The sequence below is a fragment of the Eumetopias jubatus genome, unplaced genomic scaffold (genome assembly GCF_037043125.1).
Source record: "Eumetopias jubatus isolate StellerSeaLion01/CBP00866 unplaced genomic scaffold, mEumJub1_p1.0 scaffold_3, whole genome shotgun sequence".
Classification (NCBI taxonomy): Eukaryota; Metazoa; Chordata; class Mammalia; order Carnivora; family Otariidae; genus Eumetopias; species Eumetopias jubatus.
Window position 1 is genome coordinate 96,834,087 of NW_028274809.1, and position 18,298 is coordinate 96,852,384.

An 18,298-nucleotide genomic window follows, 5' to 3' on the forward strand; every position below is an offset into this window, starting at 1 on the left:
GTTCTGTCATCAGGGTAATACTGGCCTCACAAAGTGAGTTGCAAGGTGTTCTCTTCTATTTTTGGATGAGTTTGTGAAGACTTGGTGTTAATTCTAATTTAACTGATTGGTAGGACTCAGTGGTGAAAACATCGAGACCTGGGCTTTTCTTTGTGGGTAGTTTTTTTGATCGGTAATTTAATCTCTTGACTTGTTTTAGGTCTATTTAGATTGTATGCTTCTTAAGTCAGTATATGTAGTTTGTATCTTTCTAGGAATGTGTCTGTTTCATCTAGTCTAATTTACTAGCGTGCATTGTTCATAGTATTCCCTTAGAATCCTTCTTATTTCTGTAGGGTTGGTAATAATGTTCCCTCTTTCATGTCTGATTCTAGTAATTTTGAGTCTTTCATCTTTTTTTAACTTACTGTACTTTTTAGCTCCAGAATTTCCTTTTTTAATAATTTCTATTTTTATTGATATTCTATATCTGATGCAAAATTGTTATTAAGCCTTCCTTTACTTCTTTAATCACGCTTTACTATAGTTCCGTGAACATATTTATAATGGCTACCTTGAAACCTTTTTTCTGTTAAATCTTTTGTCTATTCACTCTGACAGGCAGTTTCTGTTGCCTGTTATTAGTCATACTTTCCTATTTCTTTGCATTCCTTGTAATGTTTTTTTAGGGAAACTGATATTTTAGTTAATATATTGCAGCAACTCTGGGTATTGGTTTAACTCCCCTCAACACTGCCTAGGCTTGTTATTGTTATTTGCTTGTTTACTTGTTTAATGACTGGCTGGATTATTTTAGTGAAGTCTGTTCCCTGCCTTCCCCACAGTATTAATCCTCTGATGTTGCTCCTCACCCTAGGATGAAACCACAGGGCAGTGGTACTGATAAAGCTTTCTTCTACTCCTTCACACACAGCTATTAAGCTCCATTAATTGCCGGCTGATTGCTCCAGGGTTTTAACAATGCTCTGGAGTATATATTCCTCTGCGAACTAATCCAGTTAAATTGTGGTTCTTTTGTAGGAATGATTTTTGTGGTTAGTGTTTGATATTTGTTCTGATCTCGAGAAAGCTCCTCCCAGCTGTGTTGTTCCTCATTTCTCTCCTGTAGTAGCCAGCCTACACTCTAGGCTGTATCTTCATTGATCCGTGGAATCTACTTCCAATTGCCTTTCACTACAATCCTCATTATTCATGAGAGCATTCTGAGGCTTGAACTTCTACGTGCTCTGTTGAAAATGAATTCAGTTCTTTTGGGAAGATATTAGGAGCTATCTTTTTTATGACCTGCTTCTTCCCCTAAGCAAAAATCTTTGAGGCAGGACTCTGGGGCTGAGAGTAGGGAAAATGGCAAGCTTCTTTGAAGGACACCCCCACTCTAGGAGCTGAACACTGTTAGGGGGCAGCAGCCTGGGTTCCTCTCAGCTTGCCTCTTCTGCTATGGAACCACTGATTTGTGAGTCAAAGAAAGGACCATCAGGGACCTAGTTTTCTCAGTGTGCCACACCCAAGGTAGAACCTCTATTCCATGAGTAGGAATTGGGTGGAAGAAGGGAATCTCCATTTCTTAATCACGCTTGCCCAAACTTAGCTTTAGCAATAAGGTACTGAGGATGGAATAAGAAACACAGATATCCTGTTCCCAAGTGGGAGCCCTGGGCTCTTGACTGAAGTAGTCTGGGATGGAGAGTCCAACTACTGAACTGGAGGGAAAGAGAAGAAAGGAACAGTATTGACTCAGATACCATAGACTCTCATCTTTCTGTCTGAATTTTCATAGATTTTCTTGAATAGGTACTTCTTCATTTGCTTTTTACCTTTAGGACCATTACCAAAGGCTTTGAATAATTATTTTTTAAAAAATAATTTTCACCAGTTTCACTGGGAAGTAAGTCAGTGGCACTTTTTAAAAAAATTTTTATTGTTATGTAATCACCATACATTACATCATTAGTTTTTGATGTAGTGTTCCATGATTCATTGTTTGTGTATAACACCCAGTGCTCCATGTAGAACATGCCCTCTTTAATACCCATCACCAGGCTAATCCATCCTCCCGCCCCCCTCCCCTTTAGAACCCTCAGTTTGTTTTTCAGAGTCCATCGTCTCTCATGGTTCGTCTCCCCCTCCAATTCCCCCCCTTCATTCTTCCCCTCCTGCTATCTTCTTCTTCTTCTTCTTTTTCTTTTTTTTAACGTATATTGTACTATTTGTTTCAGAGGTACAGATCTGTGATTCAACAGTCTTGCACAATTCAAGTTGATTGATTTACAGATGTTGATCCAACCTTACAGCCCAGGGATGAATCCCACTTGGTCGTGGTGAAGAATCCTTTTAATGTACTGTTGGATCCTATTGGCTAGTATTTTGGTGAGAATTTTTGCATCCATGTTCATCAAGGATATTGGTCTGTAAATCTCCTTTTTGATGGGGTCTTTGTCTGGTTTTGGGATCAAGGTAATGGTGGCCTCATAAAACGAGTTTGGAAGTTTTCCTTCCATTTCTATTTTTTAGAACAGTTTCAGAATAGGTATTAATTCTTTAAATGTTTGGTAGAATTCCCCTGGGAAGCCATCTGGCCCTGGGCTTTTGTTTGTTGGGAGATTTTTGACGACTGCTTCAATTTCCTTAGTGGTTATAGGTCTGTTCAGGTTTTCTATTTCTTTCTGGTTCAGTTTTGGTAGTTGATACATCTCTAGGAATGCATCCATTTCTTCCAGGTTATCTAATTTGCTGGCATATAGTTGCTCATAATATGTTCTTATAATTGTATTTCTTTGGTGTTGGTTGTGATCTCTCCTCTTTCATTCTTGATTTTGTTGATTTGGGTCATTTCTCTTTTCTTTTTGATAAGTTTGGCCAGGAGTTTATCAATCTTGTTCTCTATTCTGTTCCATTGGTCTATATGCCTAATAGTCTTTGGTTTAAAATCTAATTTGTCTGATATAAGGATTGCCACCCCAGCTTTCTTTTGGTGTCCATTAGCATAGAAAATCGTTTTCCACCCCTTCACTTTCAATCTGGGGGTGTCTTTGGGCCTAAAATGAGTCTCTTGCAGACAGCATATCAATGGTTCTTGTTTTTTTATCCAATCTGATCGCCTGTGTCTTTTGATTGGGGCATTTAGCCCATTTACATTCGGGGTAACTATTGAAAGATATGAATTTAGTGCCATTGTATTGCCTGTAAGGTGACTGTTACTGTATATTGTCTGTGTTCCTTTCCGGTCTGTGTTGCTTTTAGGCTCTCTCTTTGCTTAGAGGACCCCTTTCAATATTTCTTGTAGGGCTTGTTTGTGTTTGCAAAGTCCTTTAGTTTTTGTTTGTCCTGGAAGCTTTTTATCTCTCCTTCTATTTTCAATGAAGCCTAGCTGGATATAGTGTTCTTGGCTGCATATTTTTCTCATTTAGTGCTCGGAATATATCATGCCAGTCCTTTCTGGCCTTCCAGGTCTCTGTGAATAGGTCTGTTGCCAGTCTAATGTTTCTGCCATTGTAGGTTACATATCTCTTCTCCCGAGCTGCTTTCAGGATTTTCTCTTTGTCTCTGAGACTCGTAAGTTTTACTATTAGATGTTGGGGTGTTGACCTATTTTTTATTGATTTTGAGAGGGGTTCTCTGTGCTTCCTGGATTTTGATGCCTGTTTCCCTCCCCAAATTAGGGAAGTTCTCTTCTATAATTTACTCCAATATACCTTCTGCCCCTCTCGCTCTTTCTTCTTCTTCTGGGATCCCAATTATTCTAATGTTGTTTCATCTTATGGTATCACTTATCTCTCGAATTCTGCCCTCGTGATCCAGTAGTTGTTTATCTCTCTTTTTCTCAGCTTTTTTATTTTCCATCATTTGGTCTTCTATATCACTAATTCTCTCTTCTGCTTCATTTATCCTAGCAGTTAGCACCCCCATTTTTGATTGCACCTCATTAATAGCCTTTTTGATTTTGACTTGGTTACATTTTAGTTCTTTTATTTCTCCAGAAAGGGTTTCTCTAATAACTTCCATGCTTTTCTCAAGCCCAGCTAGTATCTTTAAAATTATCATTCTGAACTCTAGTTCTGACATTGTACTAATGTCCGTATTGAGTAGGTCCCTGGCAGTCAGTACTGCTTCTTGTTCTTTTTGTTGAGGTGATTTTTTCCGTCTTGTCATTTTGTCCAGAGGAGAATAGATGAATGAGAGAACAAAATGCTACCAGGGTAACAATGTCCCCAGAAAATATACTCTAAACAAATCAGAAAAGACCTGTAACTGGGGGAAAAAAAGGGAAAGAAAGAAAAAGAAAAAGAAAAAGATAAAAACAAACAAAAACAGAACAACAACAACAAAAAAAAACAGAATATGATCAAATATAATCAGGCTGGTGCATAGATCAGTGCCACACACTAGATTTGGGGCATATTTTGGTCTGTTAGAAGAAACTGCCTCCCAAAATTTTAAAGAAAGAAAATCTTATATATGTACAAAAATAAGGGTTAATACAATGAAGGGATGGAATATGACTGTAAAGATGAAAATTATAAAATTAAAAAAAAATTGTTTATTATGTTACATTAGTTACCATGCACTACATCATTAGTTTTTGATGTAGTGATCCACAATCCATTGTTTTCGTATAACACCCACTGCTCCATGCAATATGTACCCTCCTGAATACCCATTACCAGGCTAACCCATCCCCCCACCCTCCTCCCCTCTAAAACCCTGTTTGTTTCTCAGAGTCCATAGTCTCTCATGGTTCATCTCTCCCTCCGTTTTCCCTCCCTTCATTTTTCCCTTCCTTCTCCTAATGTCCTCCATGCTATTCCTTATGTTCCATAAATAAATGATACCATATGATAATTGACTTTCTCTGCTTGACTTATTTCACTCAGCATAATCTCCTGTCCCATCCATGTTGATGTAAAAGTTGGGTATTCATCCTTTTTGATGGCCGAGTAATATTCCATTGTATATATGGACCACATCTTCTTTATCCATTCATCTGTTGAAGGGCATCTCAGCTCTTTCCACAGTTTGGTTATTGCAGACATTGCTGCTATGAACATCGGGGTGCATATGGCCCTTCTTTTCACTACATCTGTGTCTTTGGGGTAAATACCCAGGAGTGCAATTGCTGGGTCATAGGGTAGCTCTATTTTTAATTCTTTGAGGAACCTCCACACTGTTTTCCGAAGTGGCTGTACCAACTTGCATTCCCACCAACAGTGTAAGAGGGTTCCCCTTTCTCCACAACCTCTCCAACATTTGTTGTTTCATTCCCTGTCCATTTTTGCTATTCTAACTGGTGTAAGTTTGTATCTCAATGTGGTTTTGATTTGAATTTCCCTGATGGCTAATGATGATGAACATTTTTTCATGTATCTGTTAGCCATTTGTATGTCTTCTTCAGAGAAGTGTCTTTTCATATCTTCTGCCCATTTTTTGACTTGATTATTTGTTTTTTGGGTGTTGAGTTTGAGAAGTTCTTTATAGATCTTGGATACCAGCCCTTTATCTGTAGGGTCATTTGCAAATATCTTCTCCCATTCTGTGGGTTGCGTCTTTGTTTTGTTGACTGTTTCCTTTGCTGTGCAGAAGCTTTTTATCTTGATGAAGTCCCAAAAGTTCATTTTTGCTTTTGTTTCACTAGCTTTTGGAGATGTATCTTGAAAGAAGTTGCTGTGGGTGATGTCAAGGAGGTTACTGCCTATGTTCTCCTCTAGGATTTTGATGCATTCCTGTCTCACATTGAGGTCTTTCATCCATTTTGATTTTATCTTTGTGTATGGTGTTAGAGAATGGTCAAGTTTCATTCTTCTGCATGTGGCTGTCCATTTTTCCCAGCACCATTTATTGAAGAGACTGTCTTTTTTCCATGCATGTTTTTTCCTGCTTTGTCAAAGATTATTTGACCATAGAGTTGAGGGTCCATATCTGGGTTCTCTATTCTGTTCCATTGGTCTATATGTCTGTTTTTGTGCCAGTACCATACTGTCTTGGTGATCACAGCTTTGTAATATAGCTTGAAATCGGGCAACGTGATGCCCCCAGATTTGTTTTTATTTTTCAACATTTGCTTGGTGATTCGGGGTCTTTTCTGATTCCATACAAATTTTAGGATTGTTTGTTACAGCACTTTGAAAAATGTCATTTTAATTTTGATCAGGATGGCATTGAAGATATAGATTGCTCTGGGTAGCATAGACATTTTAACAATGTTTATTCTTCTGATCCATGAGCATGGAATATTTTTCCATCTTTTTGTGTCTTCTTCAATTTCTTTCATGTGTATTCTGTAGTTCCTAGAGTGTAGATCCTTTACCTCTTTGGTTAGGTTTATTCCGAGTTATCTTATGGTTTTTAGTGCTATTGTAAATGGAATCGTTTCTCTAATTTCTCTTTCTACAGTTGTATTGTTAGTGTATAAGAAAGCAACTGAATTCTGTGCATTGATTTTGTATCCTGCCACATTACTGAATTGTTGTATGAGTTCTAGTAATTTGGGGGTGGAGTCTTTTGGGTTTTCCACATAAATTATCCTGTCATCTGTGAAAAGAGAGAGTTTGACTTCTTCTTTGCCAATTTGAATACCTTTTATTTCTTTTTGTTGTCTGATTGCTGTTGCTAGGACTTCTAGTACTATGCTGAACAATAGTGGCAAGAGTGGGCATCCTTGACATGTTCCTGATCTTATGGGAAAGGCTCTCAGCTTTTCCCCATTGAGGATGATATTCACTGTGGGTTTTTCATAGATGGATGAACTTGAGGAATGTTCCCTCTATCCCTATACTCTGAAGAGTTTTAATCAGGAAAGGATGTTGTATTTTGTCAAATGCTTTTTCTGCATCAATTGAGAGGACCATATGGTTCTTCTCCCTCTTCTAATTAATGTGTTCTATCACACTGATTGATTTGCGAATGTTGAAGCATCCTTGCATCCCGGGGATAAATCCCACTTGGTCGTGGTCGATGATCCTTTTAATGTATTGTTGGATCCTATTAACTAGGATTTTGGAATCCCTATTCATCAGGGATATCGGTCTGAAATTCTCCTTTTTGATGGGGTCTTTGCTTGATTTGGGGATTAAGATAATGCTGGCCTCATAGAATGAGTTTGGAAGTTTTCCTTCTGTTCTTATTTTTTGAAACAGCTTCGGTAGAATCGGTATTATTTCTTCTTTGAATGTTTGGAAGAATTCCCCAGGGAATCCATCAGACCCTGGACTCTTGTTTTTTGGGAGGTTTTTGATCACTGCTTCAATCTCGTTACTGATTATTGGCCTTTTCAGGTTGTCAATTTCTTCCTGTTTCAGTCTTGGCAGCTTATAGGGTTCCAGGAAGGCCCCCATTTCATCCAGATTGCACAGTTTATTGGCATATAGTTATTAATAATAATTTCTAATAATTGTTTCTATTTCCTTGGTGTTAGTCATGATCTCTCCCCTTTCATTCATAATTTTATTAATTTGGGTCCTTTCTCTTTTCTTTTGGATAAGTCTGGCCAGTGGTTTATCGATCTTATTAATTCTTTCAAAAAACCAACTTCTAGTTTCATTGATCTGATCTACTGTGTTTCTGGTTTCTAATTCATTGATCTCTGCTCTAATTTTAATTATTTCTCTTCTAATGCGTGGCTTAGGCATCGTTTGTTGCTTTTTCTCTAGTTCTTCAAGGTGTAGAGTTAGTTGGTGAATTCGGGATTTTTCTATTTTTTTGAATGAGGCTTGGATGCCTTCGCAGTATCCCATAGGTTTTGGATTAATGTGTTTTCATTCTCACTGATTTCCATGAATTGTTTAAGCTCTTCTTTGATTTCCTGGTTGACCCAAACATTGTTGAGCAGAGTGGTCTGTAGCTTCAAAGTGTTTGAATTTCTGCCAAATTTTTTCTTGTGATTGAGTTCCAGTTTTAAAGTTTTGTGGTCTGAGAATATGCAGGAAATAATCTTAATCTTTTGGTATTGGTTGAGACCTGATTTGTGACCCAGTATGTGGTCTATTCTGGAGAAAGTTCCATGTGCACTTGAGAAGAATGAATATTCTGTTGTTTTAGGGTGGAATGTTCTGTATATATCTATGAAGTCCATCTGGTCCAGTGTATCATTCAAAGCTCCTGTTTCCTTGTTGATTTTCTCCTTAGATGATCTGTCCATTGCTGAGAGTGGAGTATTGAGGTCTCCTACAATTAATGCATTGTTATCAATATGACTCTTTATTTTGGCTAAGAGTTGGCTTATATAGATGACTGCTCCTGTGTTGGCGGCATAGATATTTACAATTGTTAGATCTTCCTGTTGGATAGACCCTTTAAGAATGATATAGTGTCCTTCTGTGTCTCTAGTTACAGATGTTAGTTTAAAATCTAATTTGTCTGATATAAGAATTGCTACCCCAGCTTTCTTTTGAGGTCCGCTGGCATGGAAGATGGATCTCCATCCCTTCACTTTCAGTCTGGATGTATCTTTAGGTTCAAAATGAGTCTTTTGTAGGCAGCATATGGATGGGTCCTGTCTTTTTATCCAATCTGCAACCCCGTGCCGTTTTTTGAGAGCATTTAGGCCATTCATGTTGAGAGTGATTATTGAAAGATAGGAATTAATTGTCATCATGTTGCCTGTGAAGATGTTGTTTTTATAGATTGTCCCTGTAACTTTCTGTTGTATATCACTCTTGGGGTCTTTCTCCTTTTATTTTTATTTATTTATTTTATTTATTTATTTTTTAAAGATTTTATTTATTTATTTGAGAGAGAGAGAATGAGAGACAGAGAACACGAGAGGGAAGAGGGTCAGAGGGAGAAGCAGACTCCCCACTGAGCAGGAAGCCTGATGTGGGACTCAATCCCGGGAATCCAGGATCATGACCCGAGCTGAAGGCAGTTGCTTAACCAACTGAACCACCCAGGCGCCCGGGTCTTTCTCCTTTTATAGAACCCCCCTTACTATTTCTTGCAGGGCCAGCTTAGTGGTCACATATTCTTTCAGTTTCTGCCAGTCGTGAAAGCTCTGCATTTCTCCATCCATTCTAAATGACAGCCTTGCCAGATAAAGTATTCTTGGCTGCATGTTCTTCTCATTTAGTACCCTGAATATGTCTTGCCAGGCCTTTCTGGCTTGCCAGGTCTCTGTGGATAGGTCTGACGTTATTCTGATGTTCCTCCCTCTGTACATAAGGAATCTCTTCCCCCTAACTGCCCTTAAGATGGTTTCCTTGGTTCTAAGATTTGCAAGTTTTACTATTACATCCTGGCGTGTTGGCCTGTTTTCCTTGATCTTGGGAGGGATCCTCTCTGCCTCTAGGATGTGAATGTTTGTTTCATTACCCTGATTAGGGAAGTTCTCAGCTACGATTTGCTCAAATACATCTTCTAGTCCTCTCTCTCTCCACTCCCTCCGGGATTCCAATTACTCTGACATTGGAACGCTTCATGGTGTCACTTATTTCTCTGATTCTGTTTTCATGGATTTTGAGTTGTTTTTCCCTGGCCTCCTCTTTTCCCTTTTTATCAATTATATTGTCTTCCAGGTCGCTTATTTGTTCTTCTGCCTTGCTTACCCTAGCTGTTAGATTATCTAGATTGGATCTCATTGATAGCATTTTTAAATTCTGTCAATTCAGCTTTCATTTCTGCCCTTAGAGACTCTATGTTGCCATTAATTGATTTCTCCATTCTAGCCATTGTCTTCACAATTGCTAGCCTGAATTCCATCTCTGACATCTTGGCTATATCTGCATCCATTTGTAAATCTGCAGCATAAGTCATAATCTCTGAGTCTTTTCTATTTTGGGGGTTCCTCCTCCTAGTCATTCTGTTGATGGGTGGTTGAGGGAATATATAGAGTCCAAATTATTGACCAGAACCCAAGCAAGATGCACCTGTTTTCTACGGACCTTAGGGTTGCTGGCCTCTTGTTTTTCCAGCCTATCTTCTGGGGGAGGGGCCTACCACACTGTTACTCAGGCCACCCTGTTTGGGCGGAGTTGCCCTGCCCCCCATGGGGTGGGATGGGCTCAGTGGGAATCAGTTTGGGGGGCTTTTGTTCTCTGGGGCCTTTGCCTGGTGGCTTTCCATGTCTCTTCTGTGAGTCAGAGCAGAAAAGACTGTTTCCAACCCTCTACCTCAGAGCAGAGAGACTGCAATCTGTTCTTCAGTGAGCTCTCCAGGCCACACTGTCTCCGTTTCTGTCCATGCTGCTATAAACTGCAGCATCCTGGGTTGTGCGCCCCTCTGCAGTGCTCCCAGTCCTGCCTCCAGGTTGGGGCATGTCTCTGCCCTTTGTGCTTCTAAAACCACCAGCCACCCCCAGATCGCACGCATGACCCCGCCCCTCCGGGTTTCCGCCCCAGGGGCTGTTCTAAAGTCCTTTCCCCGCCGCTACCAGTCTGCGAGTCTGTGCCCGGTCTCCAGCACGTAAGGCTGTGCTCACCGGCGGTGTAGGATCCCCACAGCCAGGCACCCTCCCGCTGCCGTTTATCCTCCAATATCTGCCCGTGGAATCATGGCTCCCTGCTTTGTACCTTGAAACCAACCATCTGTGATATTCTGTTTGTAGAGATCCAGATCTTCTTACATCTCCGGCTGATTTCGTGGGTGCTCCGAGTGGTCTGATAGAGATCCAGCTCAATTTCGGGGACCAGTTGAAATAGGGTCCCTTACTCCTCTGCCATCTTTCCTCCAACTCCTGTAAAAAATTTTATAGAAGGAATTGATAAGAAGTTGTTTAAAAAAAAAGAAAGAAGAGGATTTAAAAAAAAAGAAAAAAAAGAGAGAGAATGTGATCAGGCAGGAGACTAGAACAAAGCCAGCCATACACTAGAGATTTAGGGTGTATTTTGATCTGTTGGAAGAAACTGTACCTCAAAATTTTAAAGAGAGAACAACTTATGTATATATGCCAAAAATAAGGGTAACTACTATGAAGGGATAGAATATGACTAAAAATGAAAAATGAAAATGTTTTTTAAAAAAGGGATTGACAAGATGTTGGTTGAAAAAGGGAAAAAGAAAAATTAAAAAAAAAGACAGTGAAAAAAATTAACTTTGAAAGACTAAATAATCATGGTAACAAAACCATGAATTCTATGTGCAGTATTCCCCTAGTGCTGGAGTTCTGCTGTCAGTGGCACTTTTTAATGCTGAAATTAATTTCTGAATGGATCAAACTTAATGGAGGTTTATTTCTTAATCTTGGAGTAGTCTGGGCCTAGACTTCAAGGTTAGCAGATGGTCTCTCTCCACAAAGTCTTTCTAGGACCAAGACTAATATTGACTCTGCCATTTTCAAAAACCTGGCTTTCCAAGTTGCTCTGGTCTTTCCTTTCAGTCTTCCAGGGAGAGGAAAGAGCACAGAAGGGTGTGCAGGGGGATTTGTGGCCCATGACAGTAAATAGGACATAGGATTACCACTCACATTTCCTTAATGAGTAGACTATGAGACTACATCACACTCACCAGTGGAATTTAAGTGTTCACTTGTGCAACAGAAGCTGAGAAATATAGTTTTTACCATGTGCTTAGCAGTCTCCCACATAAGTACTTTTATTTTATTTTATTTTTTTAAGATTTTATTTATTTATTTGACAGAAAGCGAGAGAGGGAACACAAGCAGGGGGAGCAGGAGCGCGAGAGGGAGAAGCAGGCTCCCTGCTGAGCAGGGAGCCCAATGCAGGGCTCGATCCCAGGACCCTGGGATCATGACCTGAGCTGAAGGCAGACGCTTAACAACTGAGCCACCCCAGGCGACCCCCACATAAGTACTTTTAATTTTCTCATAGTTTATCTTTATTTTTTTAATTTTCCACAATGATTTTATATTTAGTGTAATATAAATATAAATTTAATTAAAAATAGAGGCCAGGCAGTGAGAAACTAGAGATAGGGAGTATATAAACAATCCCTCTGAGAAGTTTTACAGGTGTCATTTCTTGAGGGAGAAACTAGGTTATGAGAAGGTAATTAAACATGGAAATTTGAACATATTCTTTTGTAAGCTAAGAATTGTTCAAGAGAAAGGAGACAATTGATAATGAATACTTCAGTTGGCTCTCCTTAAAGACTATATAGAATCTCTTTCTCACTTGAGAGAAGAGAGGAAAGAAAAAAGAGAAAAGTTTGAAAATGTTTGCCCATGCTAAATTCCACTCATTAGAGGGGAAGTTTCAGGATTTCAAAGCTTTCCCTGGAAGACTTGTAAGCAGAAAGAAACAGTGTTTATTGAGCTTGACAAAGTTAACAAATTGTGAAAATTTCCAAAGCTAATTGTTGTTTTTCTAAAAAATTGCTTTGATATGTTGACAGTTTTAATTAGGATCATTAAATACAGAAATTCTTAGGTTGCAAAGAACACCAGAACTACCCACTGATGTGCTGATGTGTTGTATCTTAATCATATCATGCAAAATGAGACCATTATGCAATGGGGCTGTTTCACAAACTTTCATGGAACTTAATACAATATGAGACAGTCTTTTGAAAAATTTTATCAACCATAAAAAAGAAGTACTGTGGAAATATATAAAGGGACTGGCTAATTCTCATTGAGAGAATTGGGATCAGCTTCAGAGAGGAAGTGGCATTCGAGAACATTCTGGAAGGACAGTAGGATTTTTTTGACAAAATCCTTGGGGAGAAGGCATCATGGGCTGAAAGTGACAATATGGCTGGAAAGCAGAGCACAGGATACAGGAGGAGCTAGAAATTGGCTTGACTGTGGCCTGTGAACATGGAGAGAGACTCAGTGGAAGGTAAGTCCAGGGAGGGAGGTGACAGCCAGCATGAAGGCTCCTGAATGCCAGCTTGAGAACTTGTAATTTCTATTCTTGGTTCTGATCAGTGTTTAGAAAAATTTATGTTAATAATATGGAGGGAAGAGCAAGAAGGGGAGAAATACTAACAGCAGATTAGAAGGAGGTGACTGGCATGGTGTTTTCAGGAGGGGAGATGTTGACTAGAGCCAGCACCGAGAGATGTGGGGGAGATATTGAGACTCCCCTAGAATGTGAAGAGGAGGTTTTACAACTTCCAGGGGGAATAAAGTGGGGATCACAGATGTGCAGGTCTCTTTGACCCTTCCCCAGATGGGGAACAGAGGAAGTTTGAGATAGATGCCATTTGAGGAGCCAACACATGGATTCTCCCTCTCTGTAGAACATTCTTGCAAACTCTCAAGGGAAACCAAATCTTCTTGTTGTTAAAGTTTCATCATAGATTTATGGGGAGGGCGTTGACAAAGTTGTGGCATAAATTGTTCTTCAAGTGCCAACTGTCCCCACCAACAAATCACTAAGGATTCTCTGAGATTTGCAGTTGTGGCATTATTGATTTTGTACCTAGCCTTGGATGCACTGAGCTGAGTCTCCTCTGCGGCTGCCCCCCCTGCCCCATCCGATCACCTCGCTTGCACCTGGAAAAGTCCTGTTCTTTAGTGGGATTAAGTCACCAAGTTCCGCATAGGCAAACACTCCGGGTGTCCCCCAGAGAGCTGCCCCATCTGCTCTGGCTGGCTGATGCTTGGCATTTTGCTCCAGGCACTTCTCTCTGTAACTCTGTCATTGACATCCCCACTCTCCCAGTCATGTGGCCCTTCCTCCATTCATTGGCTCATATGCATTTAGCAAGACTTCGCTGGGTGCTTATAGGCTGTCTGTCTCACTGGGGGGCCAGTCTAGCAGTGAATCCCACAGGCATGTCCTTGGTGGGGAAGACTGGGAATTGTAAAAGCCTATGAAGCATACTGTGATGGGGGGATCCACAGGGTGCTAAGGGAACACACGGGAGATATGTCTGGAGCAATTCTGGGAGGAAGTGACCAGGTGAGAAGTTCAGTCACCTCTGCTAGGTCAGTTCTTTCCTTTCCATATCTTCCTATAAAGGAACATTTATAATAGTCTCTCTGGGAGGCAGACTTATAGATGCCAGGCAGACCTGGCATACCAGCTCTGTGGCCTGGAGCAAGTTATTAAACCCCTTGTGGTCTCAGTCTCTTCAACTAAACAATGGGGACATCAATGCCTTCCCCATAAACCTATGATGAAGAACAAACAAGATAATATTTTAAAAATAGCCCCAGGCCTGGCACTTCAAAGATAATCATTCCAGTCTCTTTCCTGTGCCTGCAGTTTCTCCCTTTGTTTAATATACTCTGCTCTCAGCTGCTGAATTCACCTTCCCAAAACTTTAATCTTATCTCTCTCTGGCTTGAAAATTTTAAGATTCCTGTAGCCTGTGGAATAAAGTTTGTACCAGTAGGAAAGAGATGCTCACTCTAAGGGATGAGTGAAGAAAGTGTAAGGAAGAACAGCTTGAGAGCACAGAACAGGGATCCAGGGCATGTAGTCCATTGGGCATCTGGACTGTTCCTTGAGGAGGTGATCTTGAGCTGAAATATGAAGGATGAATAGGAGTTTACTAGGCATTAGGAGGGATAGAGGGAAGAACATTCCAGATAATTGAGGAGAAGGAGGAGGAAAAAGAGAGAAGGATGGGAAGATGGAGGAAGAGGTGGGAACAGCCAGTATGGGGCTGGAGCACAAAGAGCATCAGGGAAGGGTGAAAGGAACCAGGGCCATTCAGGACAGAGCCTGGTAGGCCATGCCCTTGTGCAACAATTTCCATGGTTCCATATATGAAGCAATGGGAGACATGGAAGGTTTTTAAGCCATAACTTGTTTTCACGTCAGTTTCTCTTTATTTTAGGAAGGGCCATCTCTTTATTCTTTATAGTAAACTCCATAGGTGCTCAAGAAATTTGACTAATGAATGAATGCAATTACAGTTGTAGAAATAGAGGAAAAGGATCCTAGTAGTTGAATTTTCTGGTTACTTGGGTGAGAGTGAACTGAGGCTTCACTGTTCTTCACCATCCACAGACTATGGGGACTGCTGCCAAGTTAGAGTTTGAGTTGATTCAGCTTTCCAGGAACATGCAGATGAAACTGACAAACCCGTATTCCCCCAGAGGAAGAAAATTCGCACTACCCAGAGACTGAGACAAAGGGGAATTTAGCTCCCTTGAACTTGAGCCTGGGGACAAGAGAGCTGATGGCAGCTTGGCAGAATCTTGGGTCTCCATGGAAACAGGCAGATTCTGGAAAAGTTTTCTTCTTGAAGGGAAAGGCAATATTGGCTGCTTCCTTTCTTCTGGACACCCTCAGCATGCATGATTCATAAAACATCTGTCTGTAGATTCATTCCAGACAGGGGGCCATTTTGCACCATTTCTGACCCCTACACTCCTGTCTGCTCCTCCTGCAGAGCTCTTAGGCACCCCTGTACCCAGTGCGTCCAGCTGTCCCACACACAGTGAGGTTCAGTCACCGGAGACATGAGTCACAGAACCCAGAGTCATGTATCTGGTCCATCCTCGTATCTCAGGGCCTAGGATGGTATCTTACACAACGTGAAAATTCAACACACATTTTTAGAAAAAAAAATGTGTGAAGAGTAGAAGGGAATGATAGCCAAGTTCCCAGGTGGTCCTCTTCCTTAGAGTTGAGAAACAAAAATGCATAGCAAACAATTGTCACTTACAACAATTGATAAATTGGTAGCCATCCTAGCTCAACTATGAGATAAATGTAGAGGCTCAAGTTTGCATGCATAATGGTGCAATGTTGTTTTGGAATATTCATTTCATTTACAATTGTGGGCATAATCGGGCATACATACCAACCATATGTATTGTAAGTCATCTCCACGCCAAAGAGATCCGTGGGCAATTCAATAGCAATTCATAGCATATAATTCCAGGTGATTTTGTAATTATTTGAGAAACATTGAATAGTTGTGGGTTTCTTGTTTTTGGTCATAACTTCATTCATTTAACAAGCATTTGTGGAAGGTTAACCATGGATAGAGCCTCTCTCAGGGCACTGGAAGGTGCTCTTTGTGCCCTTCTTGAGGTCCCAGTCTAGTGGGTGAGATAGAAAGAAAACATAATAACAGTATAATATGATGAACTGTCCTTACCAGGGCTATACAACAGAAATACAACATGAGCCACAAAAGTAATTTAAAATTTCCTAGGAGTCATTTTAAAAAAGTAAAACAAACAGGTATAATTCATTTTAACAGTACATTTACTGAGCCCAATATATCCAAAATAGTCTTATTTCAATATATAATCCATATAAAGATATATTCGATATTTTACTATTTTTCATACTACGTCATCAAAATCTGGTCTGCATTGTGACCTTACAGCACATCTCAAGTTGGACTAGCCACATTTCAGGGCCCCCAAGCCACACTTGACAGTGTGGGTCTTTACAGTGGGGCGGAGAGAAACTTCTTTGCTGTTGAACCTGAGGGGTGGGTCAGGAAAGGGGATGATCAACTGTACTATAGGCTAAGGGTGGCGAGTAGTGTCTGGAAGGGCATAGAAGAGGTATGGGAAGCTGGATCTGCCACCTGGCCCCAAGACACAAGTGTGACAGGTGAGCAGCTGCCCTGGAAATGGTGGGGAGGGCAGGCATGGTGTTTAGAAAGGGGGCTCAGGCAGAAACTCTGGAGCTCTGTGGGCCTGTGGTGCTCAGCTTCTCTCAGGCCAGTGGCTGGGTGTCAGACAGTGGCATGGAATGGGAGTGTGATGATTTTGGTCTCCTCTTCTATCTGAGTGGATCTTGTTCTGAATGAGTGCTGAGCCTGGGATGGATCTAAGCCTTGGGGTATCTTTTCACCTAACAGTCACTATTTTCTGTGGTGGGGAATCTCACCCCTGAGGGGCAGGTTTGGAGTGGCCATGTCCTGCTGCCATAACTGAGGGTCATTAATTCTGAATCTAACTCAGGGACAAGATAGGCCCTTTATAGACCCATTTTACAAATGTGGACACTGAGGGCTCTGGGAGATTACAGGCAACTGTCTAAGGTGTAACAGGTGATAATGGTAGAACCAGGATAGAAACTGAGACATGTGTGACTCACTCTGCTTTCTCCACAGCACGCTGCCCCAAACACGAATATCCCTGTACAATACACTCCCCTGGGAATTTGCATGTTCAACTTTATAATCAATCAGAAAGCACTTATTTATACTGACTGATGGGAAAGAATGCTATGGTAAGTGTGTAGGACATGGCTTCTTCCTCAGTTACTTATGCTCTAGGAAGGACAACACACAAAAGCCTGTGACAGGTGAATAAACTGTGAAATAGAAAAAAAATCAAAATAATTTCAGGAGAAATTTGTGAGACTAGACATGTTCAGTTAGCATTTAAAATCACGAAAGCTTTAACCGTGGATAAAGGAATATTGAGCAGCAACGTGGAAGTCGGTAGGACATATTTTGGGCTGGGGATAGGGTAGCTTTGCCACACTTCCTGAAATCACACTTACAATTTGCCTGAGATTAAAATCTTTTTATTGTTTCCTACCCTTTTCAGGCTACATAATGGGCCAAGGTGGCAGGTAAGGATGCTGATGTACCTAGGCTTCTAGAAGGCATGTTCTCAGCTACTGCTGCAAAAATCAGGGCATCGATGTGTCCATCAGGAGACACCTGGTACAGTGGGAAAAACAAAGAACCTGGAGACTAAAACCCCCAGCCTTCCATCCCAGCTGAAGGTCTGTGGCCACATTACTTGATGTCTCTGAACTTCACTCTCTTCCAGGGCTGTTTTGAGAATTTAAAAAAGTGAGTAACACATAAAGTGTCTATGAAGATTCTGGACCTGTTTTAATTTGTTTCTCCTTCCCTTGCACCTAATACTCTAACCAACCTTTGGGATCCTCACATAATAGAAGCAAGCAAGTTAATTTGAGCAATTTTGCTATAACCATTCACAAGTAGATCCATATGATACACACTATTTGTTGACCACTCAAAAGTCATTCCTAGCCCCCTTTCTCCCAATAGGCTCTTGCTCTAGAGACTAGAGGACCAAATACTTGCTAGTAGAGGCCATGCAAGACAGTTCTATCCCATTCATGATTGCATGCTGCCATGCATTATTCAACAGACAGTATATGGCCATCTGACATGTGCCAAACACTGTTCTGGTCACTGGGAGAGACAGAAAGAGTATGTATATATGTTAGATAATGCTTTGCAAAAACAGTAAAACAAAACAAGGAAAGGAATGGAGGAAGGGAGTTGGAATTATGAACAGGGACGGTCTCACCGCAAAGTTGAAATATGCACAAAGCCTGAAGGAGGTGAGGGAGCCAGTCATATAGTGATAGAGAGGAAAAGCATGCCAAGTGGAGGGAATAGCAGATGCAAGGGGGATGCCTGGCCTTCTTAAAATAGTGGGAGCCAATATGGCTGAAGTGGAATGGGCAAGGATTGTGTAGTCAAAGAGGGGACCAGAGCAGAAACAAGA

General features: G+C 40.8%; 1 protein-coding gene across 18 annotated transcripts in view; it reads left to right on the forward strand.

Moving 5' to 3' along the window:
* The window catches only part of LOC114207321 (uncharacterized), a 107,707-nt gene that overhangs the window by 30,890 nt on the left and 58,519 nt on the right, over window positions 1–18,298 (forward strand). For 16 of the 18 annotated variants that reach the window (XR_015767879.1, XM_088021747.1, XM_088021742.1 and 13 more), the window contains 2 exons: window positions 16,918–17,036; window positions 17,360–17,610. The gene's annotated coding sequence lies outside the window, so the exon portion shown is untranslated. The remainder of the gene's footprint in view (window positions 1–16,917; window positions 17,037–17,359; window positions 17,611–18,298) is intronic. The other 2 variants (XM_088021751.1, XM_088021752.1) reach the window with 2 other exon arrangements.